At 40.7% G+C, this 15,527-nt stretch overlaps 1 long non-coding RNA gene across 1 annotated transcript; it reads left to right on the top strand.

Annotated features, from left to right (window-relative positions):
* Positions 1 to 2,989: 2,989 nt before the first annotated feature.
* LOC103352977 (uncharacterized) lies at positions 2,990 to 15,027 on the top strand. Its single transcript, XR_519985.1, has 3 exons — positions 2,990 to 3,001; positions 13,469 to 13,474; positions 14,921 to 15,027. It is a non-coding gene; the product is annotated as an uncharacterized LOC103352977 (long non-coding RNA).
* The last annotated feature ends 500 nt before the right edge of the window (positions 15,028 to 15,527 follow it).

The raw sequence follows: 15,527 nt of genomic DNA, 5'->3' as shown, positions 1-15,527 counted from the left end.
CCCCCTTTTTTTTTTTTTTGTACAATCTTCCAGAGTATCTCTTATCTATTTTTATAGGCTTTTGTAATAACGGATTCTTTTTATACCATAAATCCCCCCGTGGTATTTGTTGTCTGGTGTTTTGCTCCTCAACAGAAAGCGGCAGTGTTGCATCCCTGTCTCAGTCACCCCCACCACTCAGTGACATAAACAAGATATTGTACACCAGTACGTACGACTTAATATATGTTAAGTGCTGCATTAATCTGAACAAGAAAATGTTTGCCAAATTATGTTTGCTACTGTGTTAGTATTTGCATGCAACCCAGTATCACGGCAATTCGTGAAATAGTCAGGAAACTTAATCTACTGATTCATGTCCAGGGACACTATTTGCCCAACTTTTTCGGGTTCCCCAGCACAAATTTCAAACCAATACATTTCAACTGGAATTGTCTTTCGTGTCTGGGACATGTTTTTTTCCATATTAGACAGCGCATATGCTGTGATGTTTTTGTCATTTTTTTTCTTCCAACAGTCAGGCATTAACCAATTTTACTGTTATGGCCTGTCCACTCTAATAATTATAGAGATCACTGACGAATTTTAACATTCTGTAAACACCATAGGCTGTATAAAAAGATGGATGTAGCAACCGGCCCTGAAAAATGAAGCCAACCCGGAAGTGTCAAACCTGCAATATCACTACGTCCACTAGTTGCTGGCTCCAAAAAGTCCTGGCTCCCATAGACTTGAATTGTAAACAAAGTGATCACAGATCACGAAATACCGCATTCCTACAGCTTAGGATTTTTTTTTGTTAGTTTTCATGGTCAAATCCAGAGATCAAATGGCCAATCTGAAAATAAATACTGATTTTTTTTTTTTTTTTAAACCCTCCTCCTCTGTTAGGGTCGCCAGCGACCCGTTTTAAGTGTATGAAAGAACAACAGAAATTTGTTTATTTCATTGACGCTTCTTGACTTTGTCAGGAACCTCTATTTCAACAAAATAAGACAAAAAAAATTTTTGTACTAAATTTTAAAATGCTCTAGTTGAAATTGTTACGTTTGTGGTGTTAGGGTCGTTTTCGACCTGGTTATAAAAATGATATTATAAAGCAATAGTTAGAGCCAAAACTGAAATCATAAGTGCACTGCCAGCCATCACAGTGACAGCCAGCTCCTCTCCCAATCATGTGAGCTTTAGTTTATTCTCATTTTGCCTTGTTTTCCAATTTAACTGTACAAAAACAACACAAAGACAGGTATGTCCACAATGTGGAGTATAGTCCAGAAGACACAGACACATCTGAGGAGTCTGATGAGGAGGTCACCAGTGGTGAAGCTACTCCTGCTGAAAGATTCAAGTCCAAAAATGGTGAAATCTTGTGGAGCTCAGTACCTCATGATGTACATGGCAGGGCAGCTGCTGCAAATGTCATCAAAATGACCCCTGGAATCATAAGGTTTGGTGTGACGAGAGTCAGTGACATCAAGACATGTTTTGAGCTATTTATGCCATTGTCACTAAAAGAGTCATCACTGTTGTGACAAACCTTGAAAGAGAAAAAGTCCATGGCTGCATGTGGAAACACATTGATGAGGAATACTTGGATGCTTATATTGGTGTTCTTCTTGCTGGAGTGCACAGATCCTGCAATGAAGCCACTGATAGTCTCTGGGACGCATCGACAGGCAGAAATATTGTCCCGGCTACAATGTCACTTCAGGCCTTCCAAATTATATCAAGAGTCAGAGATACCAGAGCAAGAAGTGACAAACTTGGCCCCATCAGGGATGTCTGGGAAAGATGGGTGAAGCTTCTTCTAGTCATGTTCAACCCAGGGCCAGAGGTGACAGTGGATGAACGTCTTGTCCCTTTCAGAGGAAAATGCTCCTTCCAGCAATACATGCCCAGTAAGCCAGGAAAGTACGGCATAGAAATCTGGGCAGCCTGTGATGTAAAAACCAGCTATGCCTGGAATCTACAGATTTACACAGGCAAAGCTGCAAGTGGCATCCCTGAGAAAGACCAAGGAAAATGTGTGGTTCTCGATGTGACTACTGGGTCACAATATCACTTGTGACTATTTTTTTTTAATCAGCTATGACCTTGGACAAGAACTTCTCAGGAGGAAACTTACCACCTGTTGCTGAAAAAAAATACTTTTTTGCCTTTCTCTTGAAGTAAATATATAAGGGTTGAAATTGACCCATAACACCATAGATGTCACTATGGATAAAAATACTAAAAAACTTCAAAACATAAACCAAATTTATTTAAGAGTTGGGTTATAATATCCCTCAGGAATAGTCAGGTAACACAACAACCTTTTGTTTATCTATATCATTCTCTTGAGGTTCATTTTACCATTTTAAAAATTTAAATCGAGGGGTATACTGACATAAAAAGAGGCCCAGAGGCCCACACCAAAAATATTAAAACCAATGTTTTCATGGATAAGGAAGCCTAACAAGGTCACCAAGAGATGAGAAAAAAAATTGAATGATAGAAAAATGTTTTTAGTATATTTTACAGCTGATTTAAGACACGGGTCAAAAACGACCCGTTAACACCGGGGATGGTAACAGAAAGCAAACACAGGAGGAAGGTTAAATCGTCAATTTTGCGGGGCAAGGGGCGTGGCTGGCTTGATTGACAGTCTGGTCAGGAATGATTGACAGGTCGTAGGGAAGAGGCAGCCTGGAGTCTCATTCACCGTAAACTCAGGTCTCCTCCTCGTTTGGATGTACTTCTGATATTATAAACTGTTCGATTGTTTTTTACTTGGGGTACATTTTTTCCACAAAGTTTTACTGTCCGCTGGCTGGTTTTGACCAGTTTTCAGTTCACTGTGATTCGGACCTTGGGCTGATTGAAGCAGAGACACTAAAAGGATCTGTTTGGTAAGTAAATGTTTATTTTCTTATTGTTGCCGGTTTTAATGCACTTTAACTGCAACCTTAGCCTCAGATGTAATGTGTGAAGTAAACTCCAGAAGTTGAGGGAGTTTATTTCTGTGTGTATTGACCAGAGAAGAGGGTTAGCATGAGTAAATATTAGCTTTAATGTGAATTAGCGATGCTAACCGAGCTAGCTGACCAGTCGTAGCCTGGTTAAAGTTAAACGCAGCAGCATCAAGCTAACGATGTTTGTGTTGTGTTTCATGTAATCCGGCTGAAGTGTGTTGTGTTACTGCAATGTGGTACACTAAGTTAATAAAACTGTCCATGGAGACACTGGTTCACGTAACGTTTAGGAAACTTAAATGTGGCTAAAACAGCAACGTTAATGTTCTATTAATAGTCCTGCATATCTGCTGTCTGATGTTTAACTGATGAAACTGTTCATCTACACTCTGATCTTCAACGTGTTGTTGTTTAATGACTGATGCACATGTTGTAGTTCTTCTTACAGTAGATGGAAGAATAAACACCCAGAATAATACCAAAGTAGTGACTGACACTACAGTTAAATATAACATTTGAAATACAGCACAGAGCGGCTGAAGAAGAAATAAAATCTTCTTTCCTAAGTGTGAAGCAACTACAGGCCTTTCTTTCTTTAGGTGCTTTAAAAACTATACATGCAACAGGAAATGTTTCCAGGGTTAATTTAAATGAACTGATGTTGTGATGTCTATCTTCACCTCAGGTGTGTCTCATGTTTACTGAAGATCTTCTGAGTGAAGCCAGCAGAAGGAAAATCTCATCTGAAGCCATTTATCTGGTTGTGAAGAGGAGACTGAAACGACATTATCCTCAGTGAACCACTTCCAGTTCAGCTTTCACTCACAGAAGGACAGAGCAGTTGTTTCAGCAGTTTGTTTTTGTCTGTTCTTAGTATTCACAGGTTCATTTATCGCCTTTAACTTCATCTACTGCTGTTTTTGCATCATTACAATATGGAGAACATGTTGCTGTCATTTATAGCAGATATGCAGCATTGAAACATCAACACATTCAAGACAAGAGCTTCATTAATACCTTTATTGCACATTTTAAAACTACATTATTTAACAATTCTGAACTGGAAATATGTGTCAAAGTATGTGATAGATGGATGAAATGAGTGAGTGTAAATACTTAACAGTCATAAGACAAGTGTGCTCTATGAAAAGAGGGAGTTGAAACTCCCCTCAACATTATTGTTACTCCTGGAATTGATGAGGAGGACATCAGTGCTGCTCTTCCTCACAGGGATGAAGAAGGAGAGAAGACTCTTCACCTCAGGCAACCTTAGCTGAATGTTCATGTTCTCTGTAGATCTTAGATCACATCAGACATAGGTGTTCCCAGTGATCCACATCATGGCTGGAAGGAAAAGACACAAACAGTGAGACAAAGATCTACAAGGTTCTGTCATTCCAACATTAAATATGAGAGGGAATACAGCAGGATGTGACTGCAGCACAATAGAAAGTGGGATGTTTGTAACATGTATTTTAATCTTAAGGAAATGTTTGTTTCCCTGGATGAGGCCAAAGAACATTTTACTGCCTTAGAAGGACAATAAAGTTTATTCTTTTTATTCCAAAGTATGATGTGATTAGTAGAGTAAAAGGAAAACTAGCACTGATTACATGAGTTCCTCAGGTATCTGATAAAGACTGTAGTAGAGAAACAGTCTGCTGGACGGATTTACATGAAATAACAGTAACTGTGACTGAGCTCTGAGGTTCAGTGTGATGTTCATGTCATAGTGATCAGACCTCAGTAGCTTCACTGTTTCTGTAAGAGAAGGAATCATTTCAGCAGATGTTTGTCTCAGCGAAATGAACAGAAGCTGTTAAAACCAGAGAACAGATACATGAGCTGAGAGATTAACACTAATCAGTGTTCTGTGGTGTAACTTTAGCTTGATTTAGTTTCTATCTGCTGACCATTCCTATGCCATGAGACGGCAGCAGTTAACAGACTGAAATCATGTTATCGATCCGTTATGATTGATCAGCTGTGACCTACAGGAAACTACTCACAGACTATACGTGGCTCATTTATGACGCTGACAGACCTGATCATCACTGTTAGCTAGTCAGGAAACGTAACCTAACATTTACAGAACAACTTTGAAACAGGATGTCAGATCTTGTTTCTGCATCAGTGGCTCCAGTCTGATGTTAACTTACAATAATTTCAGCTATCGTAACGCAGCTCGCTGCTTTATATGTAAAATCGTCCAGATGTGGACAGAAAACAACCAGTCACTGAGACACTTTAATACTCACCTGTAGTGTTTAGCTCCACTTCTGGAGGCCAACGTTGTTAGCAGCAGCGTCGGTAAACACAGCAGAAGCCGGTAAATGTGGGTGGGGACAGAGTCCTCGGCTCTCAGTCCGTCTGATCAATCACCGCTTTCCGGCTCCGCCCCCCTCCAATGTTTTTTGCGTCACTGGCTCCAAAAATCCATGTCAATCAGGAAGTAGCAAAACCCTGGGCTGTTTCCGAAATCATCCACTCGCTCCGTACTCCCGACTCACTGTATAGGGATTACTAAAAAGTGCACTATGTAGGGCACTATGTAGGGAGCACCTCGGCAAAGTAACATGTCGAGCTATTAATTACGTCGCGCGTTAGCCGCGATTTGTGACGTAACAGCGTAGTACAAACACATCAAATTCACAGTTTATTGCGTAGCTAAGAAGTCAAATTAAATCAAAGTTATTGTCATTTTGCTGTACATACCAGATGAGAGAGCATTTCTTCAGGATCCAGTAACCTAAAGGAATTTAAATGAAGTGGTGTAGTATGTCCAAATCACAACCAAGTGCTGCAATTTTAGCAACGTTCACTGTCCTGATGTTCAGCAAAGTCTCTTGGCTGTAGGTTTTACAGAATGAATGTCTGGGATAGACAGACACTCAAAATGTTCACTCTCGTGGTCTCCTGAAGGGGCCGCTGCGTCTATGCGCGCCGCCATCTCATCTAACCCATCTAAGAAATGGGTAAAATAAAATTTAACAAAACATACGGGAATTTTTCGCGCTCTTGTTTGTCGAGTTTCCATTTCCTTTCGCGCAATGCATGACGGTCCATATTGCTTGGTTAGTGACCATCGGCTGTGGGATATTTTCAGTGCACTATATAGGGTGTTACATTTGTAACTTAACATTCGGACACCCCTACAAAATGGCATACATCCTATATAGTGCACTATAGAGGGCATAGGAAGTGATTTCGGACACAGCCCTGGCTTCATTTTCTCAGTGCAGAAACCAATGGGTGACGTCACGGTAGCTCCGTCCATCTTTTATACAGTCTATGGTAAACACTGGCACTGCGTATAAGCTCCGTATTCATTCAAATAGAAAAGGCAAAAAATATCCAGGCAGAGAGAAGCTGTTCTGAGATCGCTCTGAAAGTGATCCCAACAATATCTTTCATAGCTATTATCATTTATTTGTGATAAAATATAAATGCATTTACTCTGTTTGGGCATCATTACTTTCATTTCTCTGTAAAGAAAAATGAAAAAAAAATTCCGACTCTGACATGACATTTTATATCACAAATAAGGATAACGGCGTATTATCTAATTTAACAATCCAACAGATTGGCTACGTTCAGAGCACAGGACTTAATGCTCGGTTTGGATTTTTTTGTGACATCTGATTTTTTTTTTTGCGATATTTCCAATTAAATGGGACACGTGATCTCCTGCGTGAACTTCATATGACCCAAAAATGTCCCGCATGCGCAGAAGAGAACACGACGATGTCAGCAGCCGAGTACTGCCTGTGCGTTCCAGCCACTTCCATCCCGTCAGAGCGCACCCCCGGGGTGGGTGGAAGCCTCCCCGACAAATGTGCTACTGTTGAAGTAGAATACTTTAATAATAGTATAAAATAAGTGTAAAAGAGTACATCGTATTGTGGTATTTTTTGTGTTTTTAGTACTCCGGCAGTGTTTGAGGAAATTTGCATTTGTTGCTAAGGCAACCCTGTTAGCGTCGCAGCCTCGCCGTAGACCTGGAAGAGACCTGTCCTACAGAGTCTTTAATGTTTTTATGTGTACAGTAGGTGGCAGTAATGCACCTGAACATTGGATGCCAACCGCCAAATCAATAGAAGAAGCAGCAGCAACAGCTGCAGCAGCTAGGCTGAGCTAGCAGCTAATGTAGCCAGCCTCGACGAGCTAGCTAAAAGCTTCACAAAGCTACAGATACATTCCCCACCGCTGGCCTCTCAGTTACAATAGTCAGATTATGCATCCCTGCGATCACAGTACATCTTACGGTTACCATTTTCCTGCATGTGTCCTTCTTTTCAGAGTTGTACTCATTTACAGAGAAATGAAAGTAATGACAAGCATGTAGCCCAAACAGAGTAAATGCACTTATATTTTATCACAAATAAATGATAATAGCTTTGAATGATATCGTTGGGATCACTTTCAGAGCGATCTCAGAGCAGCTTCTCTCTGTCTGGATTTTTTTTGGGTTTTCTATTTGAATGAATATGGAGCTTATATGCAGCGCCGGTGTTTACAGAATGTTAATGTTAATGCTATCTAATAGGAAAAAAAACGTGTCCCAGGCACGAAAGACAATTCCAATTGAAATGTACTGGTTTGAAATTTATGCTGGGGAACCCGAAAAAGTTGGGCAAATCGTGTCCCTGGACACGAATCAATAGATTGAGTTTCGTGACTATTTCACGAATTGCCGTGAGACTGGGTTGGCGCATGAATGCCGCCACATTAGTTTGAACATGCTAACGTTTGCCTTTGTGAGTGTGAAGCATTGCTATAACAGATGTTGGCATTCTAACTTTTGGTTGATAACTCATCCCTGGCATCAATTCAAACACTATATCTTGTGTATGCGACTCTTGACATGCTTTTGCTGCTGCAGCTGCACATGTTGATGACGTTCAGTATCTCCAGAACGTGCAACTTCTGCACGCTGCTTTCATTACCTACGGTAGCAAAGAAAACCAGGATCAACTTAAGTTTGGCAACAATCCTGATACCAACATATTGACTCTTGGGGCGTCTTGTCATGAACTCACTAATAACAGAACAGGTGGACACAAATGCACGACACAGAATGGGTTCAGGCAAAATAACGGGCAGGGTTCGGTACACACGTGTTCAGCCAATCAGGCAGAGGTATCCAAGAAATCAGCAGGCAAAAAGGCAAGGTCCAAAAAACAGAAATGAGGTCGTGAACAAACAGATTATGACTTGACTATGACTATGGGAAACGCTGGGACAAAGACCATGAAGTGCAACTGGCAATGAGACTGTGAGACACACAAGGTAATATACATGAGGTAATGAGGGGAGATGGGAAACAGGTGAGGGAAAGCCATCAGGGAGCAGGTGTGACAAGACGGGTGCAGGAAGTGAAGCTAAGACAGAGACAACTGGTTAGTGTTTACAAAATAAAACAGTAAAGACAAGACATCAAATGTGCAAACAAAACAGAAACTTAACAGACATGACACGTCTCTCCTCTGACCTGTGAGACGCTACAGACCTGGAACTGCATGGTTGAATTTGTTGTATATTGAATATTTATATATTGGAAATGGAATGTGACCATTAAGCAGCTCAAATTGTTGCAATATAAATAAAGTTTATTTTATTAACACAAGACACAGGACACAAGCATCGAATGATATTAAGATGGGCTTGAACTGTGGAGTTTTAGTGTCGACACTGAAGAGTTTTTCTTCTCACTTCACTCTTCAAAGGTAGAGTGTTTGTATTTCTTTTCTACTTTTTTCTCTCCATGACTGAGCGTCAACCTGTTGCTCAACAAAACCTGAGTTAAATTTAGACGCTCTGCTGTTTGTTTTTCTCCTCTGGTCGGTCTGAAGCGTTGCAGAGCAGGAACAGAGTTCATCACAGCTCTGGCAAAACTCAGCAGATCAAAGAACAGCTACTTGTTTTCTGAAGCCTGGACAGAAAGTTACACTTCGTCCTGGTTCAAACCTATTTCTTCACCTCTAGTTCTGTCGCTTTTACTTCACAGGATTCCCCAGCAGCTCTTTCGGTTCAGACATTTCCTGCTCTAAAGCTCCCACAGATTTCATTGAATCCTGTTAGCTTATCTGGTTTCCTTCTTATCAGCAGGCTGTCTGTGAAAAACCAACTGTACCTGCTGCAGCTTTCTTTCCCTAAACCATACAATCAGACTTCTTTTAGGCCTTTTATTGTGAAATCTAATATTCCTAAACTGGTGCAAAAATCTGGCCCTGACCTTATGGATACTGGGATACCTTTGAGCAAGGTACTAATCCCCTTATGGAGCTGCTACAACACACCAGACATTTTGAACCCTCTGTGGTTTTTCCACTAATGAACGACTGGAAAGCATTCTTTGGGTGTTTTGGAAGTTTGAAGAAATTTGTTTGCCCGAGCTTTGTTTTTTCGTTTGCTGTTGACCACTGCTTGAATTGAAAATTAGGTGAAAAAACAAGTATATAAAAGATGTGTGTACCCTCCAGGTCTGAAAATGGAAGCCTTAAACATGCATCCTTGATAACAGCCAGCAGGGGGTGACTCTTTTGGTTTCAAAATTAAATCTAATAGTATGGAAGTGTATGAGAAATGCAAATGCAAAAAAAATGTTCTGATGACATGCAAAGTGACTCTGCATATAAAAATGTTGACCTGATGGTGGTGTTAGAGGAAATGTCAGGGGATCATCAACATGCACCAGATTCCATCACAATCCATTCAATAGTTGTTGAAACATTTGATTTAAAACCACAAATGTAAAATTCACGGTGGTGCTAGATGAAAAGAAAGGTGTCATCAAAGTCAGCAGGATTCATCTTATGAGAATCATGAAAAATTCCATGCCAAGACTTGGTAATTGCTGAGATATTTGATACTAGAACAACGTGGTGGATGGGTAAAGCCCAAACAGCCAATCCCACTGTTAAATTTAACCCTCTTAATAATTAAAAACTACCTACTTCTACTTTAAGCATCACATTTATGTTTTGCTCTCTAAGTTTTAGTTTGTGGGCCTTAACGTCTCACTGGCAAAATGAGGATTTGTCCCTAGTGGTCCTGTTGCCTTGCTTCTTCCCACGTGTCCTGAACGCACCGCTAGCCTCACTGCAGCTCTGGGAAAAGCGGTGTAGACCTCCCCACTCACATGCATGAGTAGCTGCAGCTCAGCTCCACAACAGTGCTACAGTTCATCAGTAATTGTGTCAAGAAGGGTGCATTATCTTTTCCCATCATTCCCATTCAGTAACTGGGCCTTTCAGCTAGAAGATAAAGGCTTGTTGTCTAACTGGGAGAAGACCAAATTCACAACATAAACTGATACTGATGGATTCCTAAAAGCTAAACATGGAAGTCATTTTCATAAGTTGAATTTGTCCAGTTGGTGATTCCAGACACACACAGAACGCAGGTCACCCATTAACGCATCATAACAGTGTTTTTGTTGATTAAAATATCCTTTATCAAAGTAATGTCCTCATACTTGGTCATGTTTACGTCCCAGTTCAGCTGCCGTTCCTCAGACTGTAACACCACATGGTGTGCACCTGTCATCTCTGGCTGAAATGTGTCCTTCAAAATAAATGTCTTTTTTTTTCTTTTTAGCTAAAGCTTTAAATAAAGCATTGATGGTAATTAAAACTCCAATGTGTTAAATCTTAGTTATTCACCTTTAGTTTCTGCATGTGTTCAGTACAGATGATGTGATTTGTGCGTACAGATGATGTGATTTGTGCATTTTAAAGGTTTTTGTTTGTTACAAAGCAACACAACCATGTAGAAGGAGCGAGAACTCAGAAATGTAATTTGTGCTGTATGACAGTCGTACTGCCACATATTAAAAAATGGAGTGGATCATGACTGGACATAGCTCCAGTTCTATGAATACAAAATGAAAAAAACCTGAAAGCATTTTTTCTCGTGCCCACAGGTGTTACCACCACTGAAAAAAAGGTTACTGTATATACTATACATAACTGACCATTACTACCTCATCCTTGTGTATATAGTCTTCTTTAAAAAAAAAAACAAAAAAAACATCTTCTGTATATAATGTTTTTTTCTCTTGCAATTTTTGCACTGTGTGTTTTCTGTTTTCTGTTTTTCTGTTTTCTGTTTCTGTTTCTTTCCTGCATTTTGCACTGGGTGTTCCCAATTATTCTTGCACTGACTGTACACTTTTTTTTGGAGCTGTTGTAACAGTGAACTTTCCCCACTGTGGGATCAATAAAGTTATCTTTATCTTTTATCTTTATCTTTAATTGACTATTTACATTTTTACAGCCTCTACAGACTGCATTTTGACACTACTCTACATATAATTTTGAGAAAGATGTTGCACCATGCTGAACGGATCTTCTAACAACTTTCTCCTCTGTTCACTGTTTTTGAGCCATGCTGCATTTATTTTATTGATCCGGTATTTATTTATATTTATATTTATTTTTCCTCTCAGTCTCGCTTGTCATCTCCTCTCGGCTCAACAACATGAAATTCACCATACAGGTAATAGGCACACTGAAAACAGAAAGCCTGAAGAGGCCAATTAACAGTCCTACAAAATCAAGAACGAGGGAACTTAATACTGCATTAAGCATCAGACGTGGGTACAATTACCAACTATTATAACTGTAAAGAAATCCAACAGCAGACAGATCCACGTCGTTTAATCACTCATCAACCCACAGCATATTCAAAGTCGTAAAAACGGACATCTCTTCAACATGGAATGGTCTTCTGCTTGAACAGGCTCTACAACATCTTTTACACTCATGCAGCCTCATATCATCCTCTGTGCTTCACTGTCAGGATGGTTCGCTGGTCAGACTCACACCAAACATGCTGGACTCCATCTGAGCCCAACAAGTTTATCTTCATCTGATCTAAGAATGTTTTCACTCTTGCCCCATGCGCAATGGAAATATGCTTTATGTCAATAAAGCCTTGACTATACTCTGGTGTGGATGTGCACATCGACATGTTGTTGTTGCTGTTACATTACTTTTCTAGTCTAATGCTGTGTTCACACCAGACGCGAGTAAAATAATTTGCGCGAATGATTTAATGTGCAGACACGATTACACGAATTGTGTGATTAGTGGGTGCAAATGGCACAAATTGAGCAAGTTGTCTGCACGAATGACGCAAATTCGCGTTGGACGTGCAAGTTGAAAAATCTGAACTTTACTGATCATTCGCACCACGATGGCCAATCAGCGCTGAGAGTCTCTGGTGATGTCAAGAATATGATTCATTCAGTTTTTTGCAATTACACCATGAATATTAATTGATTTACTCACCCCAGAAGATAAGTAGCCACATTACTGGCCAAGGCAGATCTCAGTGCTCAGCAAACTGGCTGTCCCCCTCCTCCAGTCCACACATAAGAATGCTACCTCTTCAACTTCGCAAGCTAGCGAGCCAAGTTGCTAGCTATCGCAATGCTAGCACGATAAACCTCCGCTGGCTCCTCATCGCTGTGGTCAATGTACTGCTGCTGACGGCCACTCGTCTGTTTGTTGTATGTGACGAGGAAAAAACATCGCTCTATCCCAGCAAGCGCCTGTAGTTGGTATCCTGGAGAGATATCCTACAGGTCCTCCAACAGGTTGTCAAACTGGGTCCGGGTCAGCCGAAAATAGCGCTGGAAGCGGCCATCATCCAGGCACAGCTCCTGGAGAAGGTGAGGGAATTCCCCAAGCTGTGTGCGTCTCTGGAGGATCTGATGAATGCAGACACGGCAGCCTCTGGATTCGTGTCATTCGCGCAAATGACACGAATTCAGACACGAATCTCTCCGAGTTTAACACGTGAATGAAACGAGTGAGCTCAGTGCATACATGCGTCCAAATACGCGCGAATAGTGCGATGAATTCGCGTCTGGTATGAACACAGCATTAGGGAGTCCACTAGGAGGGCTTTGTTGCAAACACTCCAAGTAGCACAGTCATCATGCAAACACAAACGTTAGGCTGCATGGGCCAGATAGTCTGCATGAACTCTGATGGTATATGTCCACAGGATCCGACAGTTTCTCGTTTCCCATTCATTGTCTATGTGAAACTCAGTCAGGTGACATGTTGTTAAGAGCTGCTGTGAGCTTGCCAAACCTATAGGGGGCAGAGTAACGAGAAGCATAAAGCCATGCTAGCCAATCAGAATCCGGGAAAAAACACAACAACGAATGGCATGAATTACCTCCTGGTACTTCAACGATAATGACGCGAGGGTCGTTTGTTTGGACCGACAGAGAAGTGGAGCTCCTCCACATAATAGAACATTTCTGAATGAAAATGCAAACAAGTCAAAAGCATTTGCACAAACGTAAAAACGAGCACTGCTTTAACAACATCCATTTCTGTCACAGTAGCCAAACTGTAAACATGGATCGCACACATATGATGCTGATGTCTCTTTTGACACATACTGAGATGTTTAACTCTGTCTCATCCTGTCTGCATGCAAACGTAAAGACAGATTTTTTCCGAATCTCTACTTTGGCCGGAGTTCTCAGATATTTTCAGTGACTTGTAGCTTCGTTTACGTGTAAACCAAAGGCACAAACGCATTGAAATATCTCCGTTTTTGCTACATGTAAATGAGGATAAGACAGTGTTTTTATATGCTAATGATATGGCCTGTATCTTGTGTCTGTGTGCAATATCAGCACAGAACAAATGTCAAGTATGCTCAAATTGTGTAATAAATCACATCTATATAATATATACAGTACAGACCAAAAGTTTGGACACACCTTCTCATTCAATGAGTTTCCTTGCTTTTAATGACTATTGGTATTGTAGATTCACACTGAAGGCATCAAAACTATGAATTAACACATGTGGAAATATGTACTTAACAAAAAAGTGTAAAACAACTGAAAATACGCCTTATATTCTAGTTTCTTCAAAGTAGCCACCTTTTGCTGTGATTACTGCTTTGCACACACTCTGCATTCCCTTGATGAGCTTCAAGAGGTAGTCACCTGAAATGGTTTTCACTTCACAGGTGTACCCTGTCAGGTTTAATAAGTGGGATTTCTTGCCTAATAAATGGGGTTGGGACCATCAGTTGTGTTGTGCAGAAGTCAGGTGGATACACAGCTGATAGTCCTACTGAATAGACTGTTAGAATTTGTATTATGGCAAGAAAAAAAGCAGCTAAGTAAAGAAAAACGAGTGGCCATCATTACTTTAAGAAATGAAGGTCAGTCAGTTCGAAAAATTGGGAAAACTTTGAAAGTGTCCCCAAGTGCAGTCGCAAAAACCATCAAGCGCTACAAAGAAACTGACTCACATGAGGACCGCCCCAGGAAAGGAAGACCAAGAGTCACCTCTGCTGCGGAGGATAAGTTCATCCGAATCACCAGCCTCAGAAATCGCAGGTTAACAGCAGCTCAGATTAGAGACCATGTCAATGCCACACAGAGTTCTAGCAGCAGACACATCTCTAGAACAACTGTTCAGTGGAGACTGTCTGAATCAGGCCTTCATGGTAGAACAGCTGCTAGGAAACCACTGCTAAGGACAGGCAACAAGCAGAAAAGACTTGTTTGGGCTAAAGAACACAAGGAATGGACATTAGACCAGTGGAGATCTGTGCTTTGGTCTGATGAGTCCAAATTTGAGATCTTTGGTTCCAACCACCGTGTCTTTGTGCAACGCAGAAAAGGTGAACAGATGGACTCTACATGCCTGGTTCCCACCGTGAAGCATGGAGGAGGAGGTGTGATGGTGTGGGGGTGCTTTGCTGGTGACACTGTTGGGGATTTATTCAAAATTGAAGGCATACTGAACCAGCATGGCTATCACAGCATCTTGCAACGGCATGCTATTCCATCCAGTTTGCGTTTAGTTGGACCATCATTTATTTTTCAACAGGACAATGAGCCCAAACACACCTCCAGGCTGTGTAAGGGCTATTTGACCAAGAAGGAGAGTGATGGGGTGCTGCGCCAGATGACCTGGCCTCCACAGTCACCGGACCCGAACCCAATCGAGATGGTTTGGGGTGAGCTGGACCGCAGAGTGAAGGCAAAAGGGCCAACAAGTGCTAAGCATCTCTGGGAACTCCTTCAAGACTGTTGGAAGATCATTTCAGGTGACTACCTCTTGAAGCTCATCAAGAGAATGCCAGGAGTGTGCAAAAGCAGTAATCAAAGCAAAAGGTGGCTACTTTGAAGAACCAAGAATATAAGACATATTTTCAGTTGTTTCACACTTTTTTGTTAAGTATATAATTCCACATGCGTTAATTCATAGTTTTGATGCCTTCAGTGTGAATCTACAATTGTCATAGTCATGAAAATAAAGAAAACTCTTTGAATGAGAAGGTGTGTCCAAAATTTTGGTCTGTACTGTATATATATACATATCTATATAATTTTTAATTTCGTTGTACCTTGTGTATGATGAAAATGAAAGTATTCTATTCTGTTTCTATTCTATTCTATATTATATATATATGTCAATTATTGGATGATAGTTTATTGATTTGGATCTTTAAAAATGTTCTACTTGTCATCATTTAATGTAATGTTCCAAAATATGTCAAATTCCTTGTGTGTGAAAACCAACTTGTCAG

The sequence above is a fragment of the Stegastes partitus genome, unplaced genomic scaffold, assembly GCF_000690725.1.
Source record: "Stegastes partitus isolate 25-593 unplaced genomic scaffold, Stegastes_partitus-1.0.2 Scaffold57, whole genome shotgun sequence".
In the NCBI taxonomy this organism is placed as follows: Eukaryota; Metazoa; Chordata; class Actinopteri; family Pomacentridae; genus Stegastes; species Stegastes partitus.
The sequence above is the reverse complement of the archived record's forward strand: the minus strand, read 5'-3'. Positions and strand labels throughout refer to the sequence as shown.